This window comes from Capra hircus, chromosome 3, assembly GCF_001704415.2.
Source record: "Capra hircus breed San Clemente chromosome 3, ASM170441v1, whole genome shotgun sequence".
In the NCBI taxonomy this organism is placed as follows: Eukaryota; Metazoa; Chordata; class Mammalia; order Artiodactyla; family Bovidae; genus Capra; species Capra hircus.
The window spans coordinates 6,272,153-6,289,187 of record NC_030810.1 but is presented as its reverse complement, the minus strand read 5'-3'; positions in this window follow the sequence as shown (position 1 = coordinate 6,289,187).

Here is a 17,035-nt window from a genome sequence, read left to right as displayed (position 1 = left end):
TCTCTCCTGTTCTTCCCAGACCCCCTTCCCTTTGTGCCCTGGAACGCAGCAGGACAGAAGCCTGGAGACACAGCTCCTTTCTCTCAGTGGGTTCCACACAGAATCTCTTGTTCATCTGCTAGAGCGGTCAGCAAACTCCCCTGCTACCCTTCTTCCTGGATTTCTCACCGCTGAAAAAGCCAGCCTCACCAGCTCAGTGGGGCATCCCTCACTGAACAAGGGTCTTGACCCTGTCACAGATTTCCAGCGTGCGCAGTAGGTGTGAAAAGCAAAGCAAAGCACAACTTGTCAATGTGCAAAATGTGTTTGCATTGTCCCCAAAGTCTGAGAGAAAATAATTTTTCTAAGCAACACGGTAAAAGCTGCCAAACTAATTTTCTTTCTCTTTCATACCCAAAATTTCATAAATAGTTTGTTCTGTTTTAACAAAGAAGAAAAATGTAGTTCACGTGCCAGGCATTGTAAAGCTCATCTGGGAAATAAATTCTTAAGACTATCTAACACGTTTTTGAAAAATAAGGATGGTGAGGTGAGACAGACCCTAAAGAATATTTAAGGCAAAGCAAGGACAACAAAAAACTAACACAGTACGATGTCGGCCCAGGAACAATTAAACAACACAGAGGAACAAAAATACATGTTATAAAGAAATGTAGCATATGACAAAGATGAAATTGCAAATTGGGAATGAAATGAAGGATTTTTTTATCAAAATCCATTTGGACAATTAGTTAAGAATTTGGGAGATATGATTAAGCCCTTTTCATCTTAAACCAAAATAAATTCCTGACAGATGAAGGATTTATATCCTTAAAAATTATCCAAAATTCATCCAAAGCCATAAAAATAAGACAAAACTACTGGTGAAAGATTTCTATTACATGAAAGTGAAATGGGGACTTAGAAACTCAACACCCAAGACAGACAAGTCTTGGATGGTTTCCACCAAGACTACCAGACAATTACAAGATCTGAAACACAGGGTACATTCGTTAGCCCACATCTCACATGCATAAATATCCACAAGTTACAAATCAGGTTAGCGTTTTGTTAAAGTAAACATGATGCATCCTTCTAACTTGACAAATATGCTATCACAACAAACAACAAAAGCAAAACAATTTTCCATAAAGCCATGGTGTTTATATGAATGGAAGTTGGCAAAATATCAAAACCCAAAGTCAACCATTATTATGCTGTGTCTGGATGTTCTGTCACTAAGCCAGCAATATTTGGGGAAGTCATTAACGAATGTGTGCATAATTAGCACGTTACATTTATTCAATACAATTATTTTCTTGTTTTCACTTCAGCAAAAATCACTATATTATTTTTCCTCATAATTTGCACTCCATTGACACTAGTGATTTAAAGGGTTAAAGAGTAAAATGTAATTGAATTTCAAATGTGCACAATGTTAATTATTTTCTTCAAAAATAGAAATTGAATGAAGATAAAAAAACCTCTAAAATTATTTCTATGAGTTTTCAAAGAATATCTTTCTTCTAAAATATTCAAGACTTTGGTACTTCCCTGGTGGGACAGTAGTTAAGACCCTGCCCTCCCACTGCAGGGAACACAGGTTCAGTCTCTAGTCCAGGAACTAAGATCCCACATTACATGCAGTATGAGAAAAAGAAAATAAAATATTCAAGCTTTTAATTAAAATCAAAAGACCAAATTTTAATTCATGGCTTTGGAATTTTTAATCACAATTATCTTCAAATTTCTTTGTATTACATCTTACTTAATATTTTAATAAAAACAAACATTTGCAAATCCAACATTCACTGTCCTTATTGCCAATAAAAAGAAACAGAATCAGGCTTCACACCCATTATGTTTACAAATATATATGTGTATGCATAGGTATGCTATTAGTCTTTACAGAGAGAGTGCCAGGAGTGCACACGGATAGAGAGAGGCAGAGATACTATGAACTATTCAGCAGAGCGACACGTTCTTTCCCCAGCATGTGCAACTGTGAATGGAAAGACCTCCAGATTCAAGAATTTGCACTTGCAAAGAGACTAGAAAATGGACTCTCAATCTAACCAAGAGGGCACGATACACCAGACCGCATGCGTCTCACACTCTCTGAGAGGCATGGCCTGGCCAATCTGTCCTTTTTCTGCCCAAAGCCCTGGAGTCACATGGCTCTCCCCACTCAGGAACAAGCAGCTCTTCCCAACTTTAGCCTCACACAATACACACACCATCCTCGGGTGGAGACACAGTTCCCTTTCTTTTTGGAGGACATGGGTAAGAGGTGAGGAAGTTTTCTAGAAGCTGAATGATGTAAATCAAAATAGCTGTTATTTAGGGCATGGACCCCACTGTGCCCATGCTGGATACACCCAATCCCTAAGAGGCATTGGCTTTGATAACACCGAAAAAATCACTTTCTCATAAAACAAACTAGAACCCATGAATAAAATTTAAAATGAACTAGCAAGCTGGAATATACGTCTGTCACATACATAATAAAGCAGGATTTAACAGCTTTACTGTTTAAAAAAAAAAAAACTCATGCAAGTGTTTTTAAAAGTTCTCTTAAAGGAAGATATGCAAGGAACACGACACCAAATAATTCACTAGAGAAAAACTATGGATGACTATATATGGCGTATATGGAAAGACCTCCAGATTCAAGAATTTACACACAAAAAGAAGCAAGAAAGTGGACACTCCGTCCAACCAAGAAGCTGTATCTTATCATGCAAGACTATTTATTTCATATTTTCCAAGAGGTGCAGTTTGACCCATGTCTTTCTCTCCCCAAAGCAATGAATGGTAAACAAAACAATTTGATTTTATAAATATATACATAAAATATGTATTTTAGAAGTATATTTTTAAAGATATAATATATCAGTTTAGTTCAGTTCAGTCGCTCAGTCATGTCTGACCCTTTGTGACCCCGTGATCTGCAGCACGCCAGGCCTCCCTGTCCATCACCAACACCCGGAGTTCACTCAAAGTCATGTCCATCGAGTCAGTGATGCCATCCAACCATCTCATCCTCTGTCATCCCCTTCTCCTCCTGCCTCCAATCCTCCCAGCATCAGTTTTTTCAATTCTTCACATGAGGTGGCCAAAGTATTGGAGTTTCAGCTTTAGCATCAGTCCTTCCAATGAACACCCAGGATGGATTTTCTTTAGCATGGACTGGTTGGATCTCCTTGCAGTCCAAGGGACTCTCAAGAGTCTTCTCCAACACCACAGTTCAAAAGCAGCAATTCTTCGGCACTCAGCTTTCTTCACAGTCCAACTCTCACATCCACACATGACCACTGGAAAAACCATAGGCTTGACTAGATGGACCGTTGTTAGCAAAGTAATGTCTCTGCTTTTCAATATGCTATCTAGGTTGGTCATAACTTTTCTTCCAAGGAGTAAGCGTCTTTTAATATCATGGCTGCAATCACCATCTGCAGTGATTTTGGAGCCCAGAAAAATAAAGTCTGACACTGTTTCCACTGTTTCCCCATCTATTTCCCATGAAGTGATGGGACCAGATGCCATGATCTTAGTTTTCTGAATGTTGAGCTTTAAGCCAACTTTTTCACTCTCCTCTTTCACTTTCATCAAGAGGCTTTTTAGTTCCTCTTCACTTTCTGCCATAAGATTGTGTCATCTGCATATCTGAGGTTATTGATATTTCTCCCGGCAATCTTGATTCCAGCTTGTGCTTCTTCCGGCCCAGCATTTCTCATGATGTACTCTGCATATAAGTTGAATAAGCAGGGTGACAATATACAGCCTTGACATACTCCTTTTCCTATTTGGAACCAGTCTGTTGTTCCATGTCCAGTTCTAACTGTTGCTTCCTGACCTGCATATAGGTTTCTCAAGAGGCAGGTCAGGTGGTCTGGTATTCCCATCTCTTGAGGAATTTTCCACAGTTTGTTGTGACCCACACAGTCAACGGCTTTGGCATAGTCAATAAAGCAGAAATAGACGTTTTTCTGGAACTCTCTTGCTTTTTCCATGATCCAGCAGATGATGGCAATTTGATCTCTGGTTCCTCTGCCTTTTCTAAAGCCAGCTTGAACATCTGGAAGTTCATGGTTCACGTATTGCTGAAGCCTGGTTTAGAGAATTTTGAACATTACTTTACTAGCATGTGAGATGAGTGCAATTGTGCAGTAGTTTGAGCATTCTTTGGCATTGCCTTTCTTTGGGATTGGAATGAAAACGGACATTTTTCAGTCCTGTGGCCACTGCTGAGTTTTCCAAATTGGCTGGTATATTGAGTGCAGCACTTTCACAGCATCATCTTTCAGGATTTGAAATAGCTCCACTGGAATTCCATCACCTCTGCTAGCTTTGTTCACAGTGATGTTTTCTAAGGCCCACTTGACTTCACATTCCAGGATGTTTGGCTCTAGGTGAGTGATCACACCATCGTGATTATCTTGGTTGTGAAGATCTTTTTTGTACAGTTCTTCTGTGTATTCCTGCCACCTCTTCGTAATATCTTCTGCTTCTGTTAGGTCCATACCATTTCTGTCCTTTATCGAGCCCATCTTTGCATGAAATGTTCCCTTGGTATCTCTAATTTTCTTGAAGAGACCTCTGATCTTTCCCATTCTGTTGTTTTCCTCTATTTCTTTGCATTGATCGCTGAAGACAGAATTCAAACTTAACAACAGGCCTTCCCTTCCTGGTAAAGGAACCATAATGGAGTTCCTAGGCAACCTCAAGTCTGCTATTTGCATGTTTAAGAGAAGACCTGCCTTTTGAGAGCCACTTCTCTGGTGGCTCAGATGATAAAGTGTCTGCCTACAAAGAGGGAGACCCGGGTTCAATCCCTGAGTCGGGAAGATCTCCTGGAGAAAGAAGCGGCAACCCACTCAGTATTCTTGCGTGGAAAATCCCACAGACGGAGGAACCTGGTAGGCTACAGTCCATGGGGGTCGCAAAGAGTCGGACACGACTGAGCAACTTCACTTTCACTTTTGAGAGAAGCAAGAGTGGGACCCCACAAGAAGGGAGGCTGGGAGAGTCGTAAGGGCATCAGGGATGCAGTTTCAGGAAGCTGAGTGGTGGCGATCGAAGGCCACAGGGTGACCCAGGAGGGGAGGGTCCTCCTTACTTCACCTGTAGAGTCCAGAGAGGCAGGAAAAGACAGGCTGCCCTGGGGTCCGCTGTCATCAAGGTGACAGAGGGTAACTATCCCCAGCGTGGCTCGGAGTGCCCGTGAGGTGTGAAGAGTTGTGCCAGACACCTTCAGGGGGCACCTGTTACAAATCTGACAGCCTTTGAGAAAAAAAAATAGTCCATGGCTCTCGGGAAGTCACCAGGCACCTCTGAAAAGAGATGAGTCGGTGAACTGATGGCTTTGCCAAAAACAGACTTGCAAACCCAGGACCCAGGGCTGTTTTCAATAGCCACAGCCTCTACCAGCACAGAAATCAAAATCGCCAGCTTTTTCTTAGAGTTACTGGACTCTACAACATCACTTCTATTTCATAAAATACATAACTAAGAGTTTTCTGCCGTTATTATTAATTTATGATAGTGCTAGTTATAAAGAACCCGCCTGCAATGCAGGAGCCTTAAGAGATGCGGGTTCAATCCCTGGGTTGGGAAGATCTCCTGGAGGAAGGCATGGCAACCCACTCCAATATTCTTGCCTAGAGAATCCCGTGGAGAGAGGAGCCTGGCAGGCAATGGTGCATAGGTTCGCAGAGTCGGACATGACTAAAGTGACTTAGCACAAACAACATTATTAATTTAAACTAGCAATAAACATTTAACCAGAACTTTAGAACGGTGAGACTAAAAATCAATTATTTTTATTTGCTATTAACTGCTAAACAAAGGACTTTATAAGTCATTTCTGTCTAACAAAAGACTTTATAAGTCATTATTTTAAAAAATATTATAAGAGCCAAGGCTTGGAAACCACTCCTATTTGCCACTATATCATAGATTTATGTATTAAATAATAGTGGCCCAGATAGAATTATGACATACCTTTTTCTAAGTCATCCTTTTATAGCCGCATTCTCACTGGGATACTATGCTAAAAACAGTGGTACTAATTTTATCCTACATTTAACTAAACTGAGATAATTACAACCTTAAATTTTAGTTTTTAAAAAAATAGCTCTTTTCTCTTGATCCAGTAGATCCTTGCCTTTGGCACCTCTCCTGGGCCTCCCAGGGCAGATTGCCAGCTCTAGTCCATGAAGAAGTTCTCCCCCAGAAATAGCACTTGATCCTGGAAATAACAAACAAATCGCAAACAAAGGGTTAATTGCTTGCCACCTTCAAAGGTGGTCTCTGAAGCAGAATTTTTGGATTACATGTGAAATTGTTTTTGCTAAATAAGCGCCATCTAGAAAAACAAGGACGGAGAAGGCAATGGCACCCCACTCCAGCACTCTTGCCTGGAAAATCCTATGGACGGAGGAGCCTGGTGGGCCACAGTCCATGGGATTGCTAAGAGTCGGACACAACTAAGAGACTTCACTTTCACTTTGCACTTTCCTGCTTTGGAGAAGGAAATGGCAACCCACTCCAGTGTTCTTGCCTGGAGAATCCCAGGGACGGGGGAGCCTCATGGGCTGCCGTCTATGGGGTCGCACAGAGTCGGACACGACTGAAGCGACTCAGCAGCAGCAGGAAAACAAGGAAGAGTATAAATGTAAACCCTTCTAGAATCTGCTCTAGCAGGATGTGGAGGGCATTAGCTCAGAGCAACTAGCTCTGGCCGAGGTCATTGTCTTCTGCCTCCCCAGAGCTCCAGTGCCAGAGGTCAATGTCCCCTTCTAAGCCATGCAGATTCCAAGGCCTCAGAAGCCTTGCCTCTCTCTCCACTACTCTTCACCAGTGACTCCTCTAAGTTTTTATTATATTGTTATTATTATTTGCACCGTGCTGTTCTGCCGTGGAGCTAGAGAGATTGAAGAGTTTTCATAAAAAGCGCTGATATGATAAAGGCATAATCAGACTGCCAATGCATGTCGATCAGCGCATAATTTTAATTACACAGTGCATAATTTTAATTCACTGAAGTTACACAAGCAACATTTCTGAGACACTGTCTCCCCATCACAGTGCTTGTGTTCATGTGTGATTGGACATCAGCAACAGGTCTGAATTCACATCACACTCAGTACCTCTGTTTTCTGATAAGCCTGAGAGTGTAGGCATATAGAAGGTGCTTGTTGAGTGGTTGTTTAATGAGTGTGCACAGTCTGTGAGACCTTGAACTGCTCACTTCTCATGGCCAGTTCTGTAGGAGAGAAGCCCTTGGCGTGGGCACTAGGCTTCCCTGGGGCAGGGTGGATACTGGGAGGACTTCCAGAGAGGCTCCATCCAGAGAGAAGCACAAAGTGGAAGGAATACAAAGTGATCCTTTGCATATGGCTCAGGAAATCTACAGCAAGGTCATAGCAGGAGGTTTGTTGATTGGGATGGAAGATGGTCAGACATCAGGCAGTAACACTGGGCTGTGGAGGGAGGGTAGTACAGGAAAGTGTTAGGTTTTAGCCCCTGAGATGGACACACCGAAACTCTGCAGAGTGGGGACAGAAGTGGAAGTGAGACAAACACCAGACCCATCACAGGAGGGAAAAGAAGGACCCGAACCAAGGTCCAGGTGGAATGACTCTGATGGATCTGTAATAAGTCCAGCATCTTGGGGCTCAAGAACCATCTTGAGCTCAAGAACCATCTTGGCTCAAGAACCAAGCTGCTGCCTGTTCAGAGAGAGGCTAGTTGCAAAGGGGAAATCTTGCTAAGCCTCTCAGGCTTGCTCTGGACAAGTTTAAATATCTGTCCAGGAAAGAAAAAGGAAGGATGGAATGTCCCTATAACCCCAGCGAAAGAAAGATGAGGGACTTTGAGGCTGGGCTATGGAAAAAGCAGGAACTGCCCTAGAAAATATGATTAAACAGAAGTCGTTCCACCAAGGCCATAAAATCATTTTATTTGACCCAGTGATTATAAAACCCCTATTGTAAAATGGGGAGAAAAGGGAGGAGACAATAATTAGGATGTGTTCCCAAACTTAATTGCTTTTAAAAAAATCAGATTTCTGTTCCGTAAGGAAACAGTACGTATACCAAGAGAAGAAAATCGCAAAGAAACTTTTCTTTAAATTCTACTAATATAGACTCTGAGTTCTTAGATCACACCTATTAGTTCCTACTATTGTTAGGAAAACTGTAAAAGTGTTTGTGTGTGCTCAAGTTGCTCAGTTGTGTCTGACTTTTTATGAACCTATGGACTGTAGCCCGCCAGACTCCTCTGTCCATGCAATTCTCCAGGTAAGAACACTGGAGTGGGTTGCCGTTTCCTTTTCCGGGTTATCTTCCCAGCCTAGGGATTGAACCTGAGTCTCCTGCATTTCTGCATTGGCAGGCAGATTCTTTACCACTGAGCCACCTGGGAAGCCCATAAAAGAGTTCACGGTGGGGAAAAAAATTCCTGGGTATCTTGTCTAGCACGCCTTTAAACCCAAGGTCCCTGTTCAGTGTCTTTGAATTATCTTACAACTTTGTAAGGTTTTAGAAAATTGACATTAATATGAATTATTTTTGCCCATAAAAATACAAATTATTTGTTTTGGTGGAATGCAACTGATTACTGACCCATTTGCATCTATTTATAGGATCATTTCTGCATCTCTTTTCTGCTGTTGTATGTGTAAAGAACTCGGAATTCTCCTTTGAACAGGCTGTAACATCTTACTGGGGCTCCCTCCTCTACTAATGACTTAAAATATACGACATGTGTTCCTCCTAAATCAGTATGAGTCATGTTTATATCTCTCTTAAAGAGTCTCTGTTAATACTACAAAATGGTTGAGGATACTCAAATGGAAAGACACTGGAACACAAAAGAATAAGTTAAAAAAAAAAAACAACAACATTTGTGGCAGCAGAACTGTGAACTGATCATTGGAAGACCTGAGCCCCAGTCTTAGGGCTGGTGTTGACTGCGAGACCCAGGGCAAGGTCAAGTAAAGGGCACGGTGGGACTCAGTTTCCCCCAGGGGCAATGAAGGTGAGCTACCCTGGCTCCGGTCTCTGTGATCCCATACCATCAAATGCAGCTCGATTGGTCTTCGAACATGTGGCTTATAATCAAATACAAGGTGAAATCCTTTTATAGCCTAATGTATGTGGGTTGCAGGGGGGAGGGGGAGGGCGTGGGACTTCCCTGGTGGCTCAGACAGGAAAGAATCTGCCTGTAATGCGGCAGCCTACAAAGGCAAAATCCTTTCATATCCTAATGCACGGCTCTAAATCATCACATATTGGGTTGAAATATAGTCTTCTCAACAGAAAGTAAAAGCCTCTGTTTATCCATCACTAACCAGGAGTGCTGTCAGCGCCAGTCTCCAGTCTGGACACGCCTGAGGAAGAGCTGCCAGGATGATCAGCAGGGCTCTGATCTCTTAACAGGGCACCTGGGAAGGAGGGGCATAACTAATGGACCCCACAGGCTGAGCCCACAGCCCAAGGTTTAATGACCAGCAGTGACCACGTCCAGAAGAGAGACGTCAATGCAATTATCCTACAGTAGAAAGAGCAGCCATTCTGACCCACAAGCTATCATTAGTCAATGGATATGTGACAGCCTTTGCAAATTTCAGTTTGAAATAAAGGAATAATTAAGGTAAAAACTGAACTGACAAATTGAAGGCCATTACCTCTGAATACGTTTGTATATATGAGTGTATGTTGTTGTCTAGTCGCTAACTCATGTCTAACTCTTTTGCAACCCCATGGGCTGTAGCCCACCAGGCTCCTCTGTCCATGGGATTTCCCAGGCAAGAATACTGGAGTAGGTTGCCATTTCCTTCTCCAGGGAATCTTCCTGACCCAGGGATCGAACCCAGATCTCTCGCATTGCAAGTAATTCTTTACCACTGAGCCACCTGGGAGGTCCATGAGTGTATACATATTGAGAATATACATTTTTGTTGTTGTGTATATTTTTCTGGGCTCCAAAATCACTGCAGATGATGATTGCAACAATGAAATTAAAAGATGCTTGCTCCTTGGAAAGAAACTTATGACCAACCTAGACAACATATTAAAAAGCAGAGACATTACTTTGCCAACAAAGGTCCTTCTAGTCAAGGCTATGGTTTTTCCAGTGGTCATGTATGGATGTGAGAATTGGACTATAAAGAAAGCTGAGTGCTTAAGAATTGATGCTTTTGAACTGTTGTGCTGGAGAAGACTCTTGAGAGTCCCTTGGGCTACAAGGAGATCCCACCAGTCCATTCTAAAGGAGATCAGTCCTGGGTGTTCATTGGAAGGAATGATGTTGAAGCTGAAACTCCAATACTTTGGCCACCTGATGCGAAGAGCTGACTTATTTGAAAAGACCCTGATGCTGGGAAAGATTGAGGAGGAGAAGGGGATAACAGAGGATGAGATGGTTGGATCACATCACCGACTCAATAGACATGAGTTTGGGTAAACTCTGGGAGTTGGTGATGGACAGGGAGGCCTGGCGTGCTGCGGTTCATGGGGTCACGAAGAGTTGGACACGACTGAGCGACTGAACTGAACTCAGTCACTAAGTCATGTCCAACTTTCACCCACATACCCATATATATATATATATATATATATATATATATATTCAGAACAACTAACAGTGAAATGTTCCAAATATCTATGAATTTTTTAAAATTATTTATTTGCAAACCTTTATTGAGTACTTAGAGGCCCAGATTTAACTTGGCAAAGAATAGGGGAGAAAGATTCTCTTACCAGCTGGCCACCACTTTAGAACAAGCTGACCGAGTGTCTCTCAGGATGGCTTGATAGAGACTCTTGTGAGTGACTGTGAATCCGAACTGTGCATCCAGAGAGAAGAGAAAGGAAAATGGCCCCTCCAGCTTCCAGCCCAGGTTGGTCAAAGCTTGTTCCTCAGAGCATCAGGGCCCTGAATTTCTGGACTGGGGCTTGCATGACCCTGTTGATCCCCCCGTGGTCCATCCTCAGTGACAACGGGGATGCCCAGAAGCAGGAGATGAGACAGCGGGTGTAAGAAGGGGCACTGGATCCTGCCCTCAGGCCACGTGAGGAACTGGGGCAGCCACCTTGGTGGTCCCTAAGGGGGCAGTGGCCTGGACCTCCTCACTGGCCTCATGCAGATATGGGCCCTGCACATAGCTGCATCCCAGACACACAGCAAAGTTCTCAGGGTCTTTATACATAATTCTAACTTGGCTTCATTTACTATCTTCCATTTATTTTTCATAAGAATGTCCAATCACTTCTGTATTCACACGTCAAATGAGCAGCCTCCATCTTTGTATTCCTTTCCCTTCGTCTCATGAATCAGCATGAAATGCATTTTAAAACAGCCCTTTAGGGAGAGTCACATTTTCAGCATGTTCCCTAACCTAGAGGGGAAAAAATCATATTTTAAAGACGAAAGTTCACTGTCCTAAGTTTAAACTGCCCCTCGAGCCCATAAAATCCCGGTCCTAGAAGCTGTGCATTTTTTACGCCTCGCCTCTTGTTAGCAGGCCCTAAATCTTCCGCAAAGAAGGAGTCGTTAAATAGAGAAATGCTAACCAGCAGATGGGCCTCATTTTCTGGTGTCTGGCGGAGCACATATTTCTACCTGGATTGATGGCGATCCCTCTAACCCAGCGCTCCCTTTCCGAGTCCCACTTGACACACGTCTACAGTCACACTCAGCAGGAGCCTTGACCGCTGGTTCTTCCCCCTCAGCCATGTTTCTCGGCCGCTTCTGCTGGTGCTCTTGATCTCTAATTATAGGTGTCATACTTAGTGTACCCTTTGCTGACGCAAACACACGCTGAAGAGCAAATAAGAGCTTCTGGCATGTGTCCACTGCAGTGTGGCGAATGACTCAGCCTCACAAATAAAAGAGCTCCATACGTGAGTGGTCCAGAGAGCACTAGCCTGCAGAGAAGGTTCCGATCCCTATAGTGACCATTCCCAGACTCTGTCGTTGTGCAGGCCACCATCTGCTACGTCAACTCCCAGCCCACCTCACTCGCAGTCATTGCTAGAACCCCCCAGGGAATCATCTTAGAGACCACACATGCCGTCTGGTCTCTGCGGTGATGTGCAGCTAAGTGTCCAGTCATGGGCGGCCAAGGTTCACATTCAAGTCAAGGTGCCAGGGTTCCCCTTCCTAAATAAGTTTGCTGTCCTTTGCCGATTTTTGTTTCCTTGCCCAGGGATGCTTTTTTCTTGAAAAGATGAGATAAGAAGCTACAGTGGCTCCCGACAGCCCTGCCGCTCCAAGGTTGTCCAACTCTTCAACAAGGGTTGGCTGGGGACTTCCCTGGTGGTCCAGGGGTTAAGAATCCACCTTCCAATGCACAGGACTTGGGTTCAATTCCCACTCAGGAAACTAGGATCCTACCTACCACAGGGCAGCTAAGCCCACTCATGCTATAGAACCCCCCACACCACACCAAAGACCTCGAGTGCTACAACTGAGACCCAGTGCAGCCAATAAGTGAATAAATATATATATTTTAAAGAAAACAAGGTTTGGCTGAGCAGGGGACTCCCTTAAGGGATGTCACTGGGGCCTCATGAGGCCTCTTGCATCAGCCACAAAAAGTTGACTCCTTGTCACAGAGCTTAGCTCCAGCCAGTAGCATGGAGTGTCCTGAGTCACAGCTGGGTGGTCAACAGGTCCAAGGATCCCTGGGGGAGGACTGTGCCTCAGAGGACAAGAAGGTGCATCCCATTGCCTGAATCTGCTCTCAGAGTGACCAACTTGTCCTGATTTGCCTAAAACATGTTCTGAGAGCTGACTTAGTCTTGGGCAAACAAGACAATTAGTCATCTACCCGCATTTTGTGAGTCCTTCCCTGCTTTAGTGGAGAAGGAAATGGCACCCCACTCCGGTACTCTTGTCTGGAAAATCCCATGCACAGAGAAGCCTGGTAGACCACAGTCCATGGGATCGCAAAGAGTCTGACATGACTGAGCGACTTCACTTCTTTCTTCTTCTTCTTTCCCTGCTTTAGAGACCTTGGACTGGTGGTCGAGGCCCTTCCTATCTAGTTTCTCAGAGGGGCTTCACTGATGGCTCAGCAGTAAAGAATATGCTTGCAATGCAGCAGATTCGAGTTCTTTCTCTGGGTCAGGAAGATCCCCTGGAGGAGGAAATGGCACCCCACTCAAGTACTCTTGCCTGGAAAATCCCATGGACAAAGGAGCCTGGCGGGCTACAGTCCGTGGGGTCTCAAGGAGTCGGACACGACTGAGGGACTGAGCATTACTGCAATTTCATTAATATTTCCTAAAGGTACCAGAGTATTCCAAAGAGAAAGCATCTCCTTAGGGAGCAGCACCATCCCTCATTCTAAATCGGTGTATATTCCCCCCTTTCCATGAGAACTCCATCCTCATCTCCACTTGCAACTTCTAACGGGACACAGAAGTTTCCCTCTTCTGGTGGTGTTAAAATAACCAAAGTATAAATCCCCTTGGTTTGAACCATGTAGCCAAAATAATCTCTGCCCCCAATGCCCATCCCAAAGTAAAAGTCAAAGGGAAGAGGGGTTCCTGTGCCAGCATCATAAAGTGAAGTCGCTCAGTCGTGTCCGACTCTGTGCCACCCCATAGACGGCAGACCACCAGGCTCCCCGTCCCTGGGATTCTCCAGGCAAGAACACTGGAGTGGGTTGCCATTTCCTCTCCAATGCATGAAAGTGAAAAGTGAAAGTGAAGTCGCTCAGTTGTGTCTGAATCTTAGCCACCCCATGGACTGCAGCCTACCAGGCTCCTCTGTCCATGGGATTTTCCAGGCAAGGGTACTGGAGTGGGGTGCCAGTTCCTTCTCCAGAGGATCTTCCTGACCCGGGATGGAACCCGGGTCTCCCATATTGCAGGCAGACGCTGTCCCGCCTGAGCTGGCAGGGAAGCGTGCCAGCACCATAAGACATTGCAAACGCATGACACATCTCCTGCTTCCTCCGCTTCGAGCAAGCTGCCACCTCAGGCTCTGCACTTGCTATTCTTTCTGAAATAGTCTCTCTTGGTTTTACATGGCTCACTTTCAGACCTCTTTAGAGGGGTCTTCCACAACTGCATGTCTAAAGTATGTCCCCATTACCTCCATAAAGGTATTCTGCTTCGTTTGTCTTCATAGCTTTATTATCACCTGTCCCTCATACATCTATTTGCCTAATAGATAGTTTCTCCACAAAAATGTAATCTGTGTTAGGAAAGGGACTAACTACTCTCTTCACTACTGTGACTCAACGCCTAGAATATTATTTGCAATATAGTAAGTGCTCAATTAGAAAATACTGGTTTAGGGACTTCCTGGTGGTCTGGTGGCTGAGACTGCATGTTCCCAAGGCAAGGAACCCAGGTCTGATCCCTGGTCAGGGAGCTAGATCCCACATGCTGCAACAAAGATCCTGCAAGCCGCAACTAACACCTGGTGCAGCCAAATGAACACATAAATATCTAAAATAAACTAAAATTACAGGTTCCTATCTTTGAATCCAAATAAAGGAACACAATTCAAAACAATAACAATAACAACAATACTGGTTTAATGTATAGAAGTTAGTATCATTCCGTCAGAGTTGCTTTAAACCACGCTCTCTATATTATATAGTAGTCCAGTGACCGTTCCCCTCTCCAAACTTTCTCCAAGTTTTCTAGGAAGGTCTAGATGTTTCATGGATACTTTTGGTTCTTAAAATCTGGGATTTTCAATATAGTTCCATTTAGGTGCCTTATCTCCACACTTCTTGGGCTGTCTCTCTTCCAGTTGTGTTGAAATTTGGCTTTCTTTTTTAATTGGCTTAGTTCATGAAAACTTCAGAAAAGACATTTGTGTTGAAAAAGATGGAAATAGTTGTATCCTGACAATGTTAGCAACTTGAAAGGTAATACTGATAGAACATAGACAGAAAATCAGTAAAGATAAGGAAACCTATTGATAGAAAACCAATGTATTGGTTGGGAAACCAATGTATTGCTAGAAAACTCCACCCGATAAAGGCAGTTCTTTACATTTGCTATTTTTTTCTGGATATGCCTTGCAGCTTGTGTTATCTTAGTTCCCTGACCAGGGACAACCTGTTTACTGTTGGCACAGTAAAATGCCAACTCTTAATCTCTGGACCACCAGGGAATTTCTGGGTTCTTTACATTCTTTTTAATTTTTTATGAACATTTTTTGCAAATGCATATAGACCATTCACTGAGGAAAACCATGTGCTATCCATAAATCAAGCCTTAATAAATATAGGACTGAAATCACACAGAGTGAGTTCTCTAAGCATGTTGGAATTAAGTGACAAACCTGGACAATTCCCAGACATGTAGAAGTTAAATAATCCATTTTAAAACAAACCATGCCTTTAAGAACAAAGAAAAGATACAAGAAAATATTTTCAAATGAATGAAAAGAAAAACACAATATGTCAAAATTTCGCTGAAAAAGGAATTTGTAGCTGAAATTCTTATATTAGAAAATTTTAAGTCTAATTTGTGTTGTTGTGTTAGTCACTCAGTTTTGTGACTCTTTGTGACCCCATGGACTATAGCCTCTGCAATTATTTAATCATCCAACGTAAGGTAAAAATTAAGAGCATTAGAACCAGAGTAAGTAAAAGAAAATAAAAAAGAATGCGTTAAGAGACTTCCCCAATGGTTAAGAATCCATTTTCCAATGCAGTAGACACAGCTTGGATCCCTGGATTCCACATGCGGAGGGGCAACTTGAGCACTGCAACTACTGAGCCAGCAGTCTAAAGCCTGCGTGCCACAGCTAAGACCTGACACAGCCAAATAAATAAATAAATGCGTCTTACTGGTTCCAAATAGGAAAAGGAGTATGTCAGGGCTGTATATTGTCACCCTGCTTATTTAACTTATATGCAGAGTACATCATGAGAAACGCTGGGCTGGAAGAAGCACAAGCTGGAATCAAGACTGCTGGGAGAAATATCAATAACCTCAGATATGCAGATGACACCACCCTTATGGCAGAAAGTGAAGAGGAACTCAAAAGCCTCTTGATGAAAGTGAAAGAGGAGAGTGAAAAAGTTGACTTAAAGCTCAGCATTCAGATAACGAAGATCATGGCATCCGGTCCCATCACTCCATGGGAAATAGATGGGGAAACAGTGGAAACAGTGTCAGACTTTATTTTTTAGGCTCCAAAATCACTGCAGATGGTGACTGCAACATGAAATTAAAAGACGCTTACTCCTTGGAAGAAACATTATGACCAACCTAGATAGCATATTGAAAAGCAGAGACATTACTTTGCCAACAAAGGTCCATCTAGTCAAGGCTATGGTTTTTCCAGTGGTCATGTATGGATGTGAGAGTTGGACTGTGAAGAAAGCTGAGTGCTGAAGAATTGATACTTTTGAACTGTCATGTTGGAGAAGACTCTTGAGAGTCCCTTGGACTGCAAGGAGATCCCACCAGTCCATCCTAAAGAAGATCAGTCCTGGGTGTTCTTTGTAAGGACTGATGCTAAAGTTGAAACCCCAGCTGTTTGGCCACCTGATGCAAAGAGTTGACTCATTGGAAAAGACCCTGATGCTGGGAGGGATTGGGGGCAGGAGGAGAAGGGGATGACAGAGGATGAGATGGCTGGATGGCATCACTGACTCGATGGACGTGAGTCTGAGTGAACTCTGGGAGTTGGTGGTGGACAGGGAGGCCTGGCATACTGCAATTCATGGGGTCACAAAGAGTTGGACACGACTGAGTGACTGAACTGAACCTAACTGAAAGGTAAAATGTAAAAAGGAATGGGTGAAAATAAATAAAATTGCAAGCAGATAAATAACAGGGACTATTGATAAAATGAAAAGCTGGTTTTTTGAAAAATAATTGTTAAAATCAATAAACCTTTAACTAAAATCATTAAGAAAACAAAAACCTACAAATGACTAATATCAGAAATAACAAAGAGGACATCACTACCGATATTAGAGCTACTAAAAGCATAATAAGGTAATATTATGAACAATTTCATGCCAATAAAAACTGAGATAAATTCCTTGAAAGATACAAATAGCCATAAC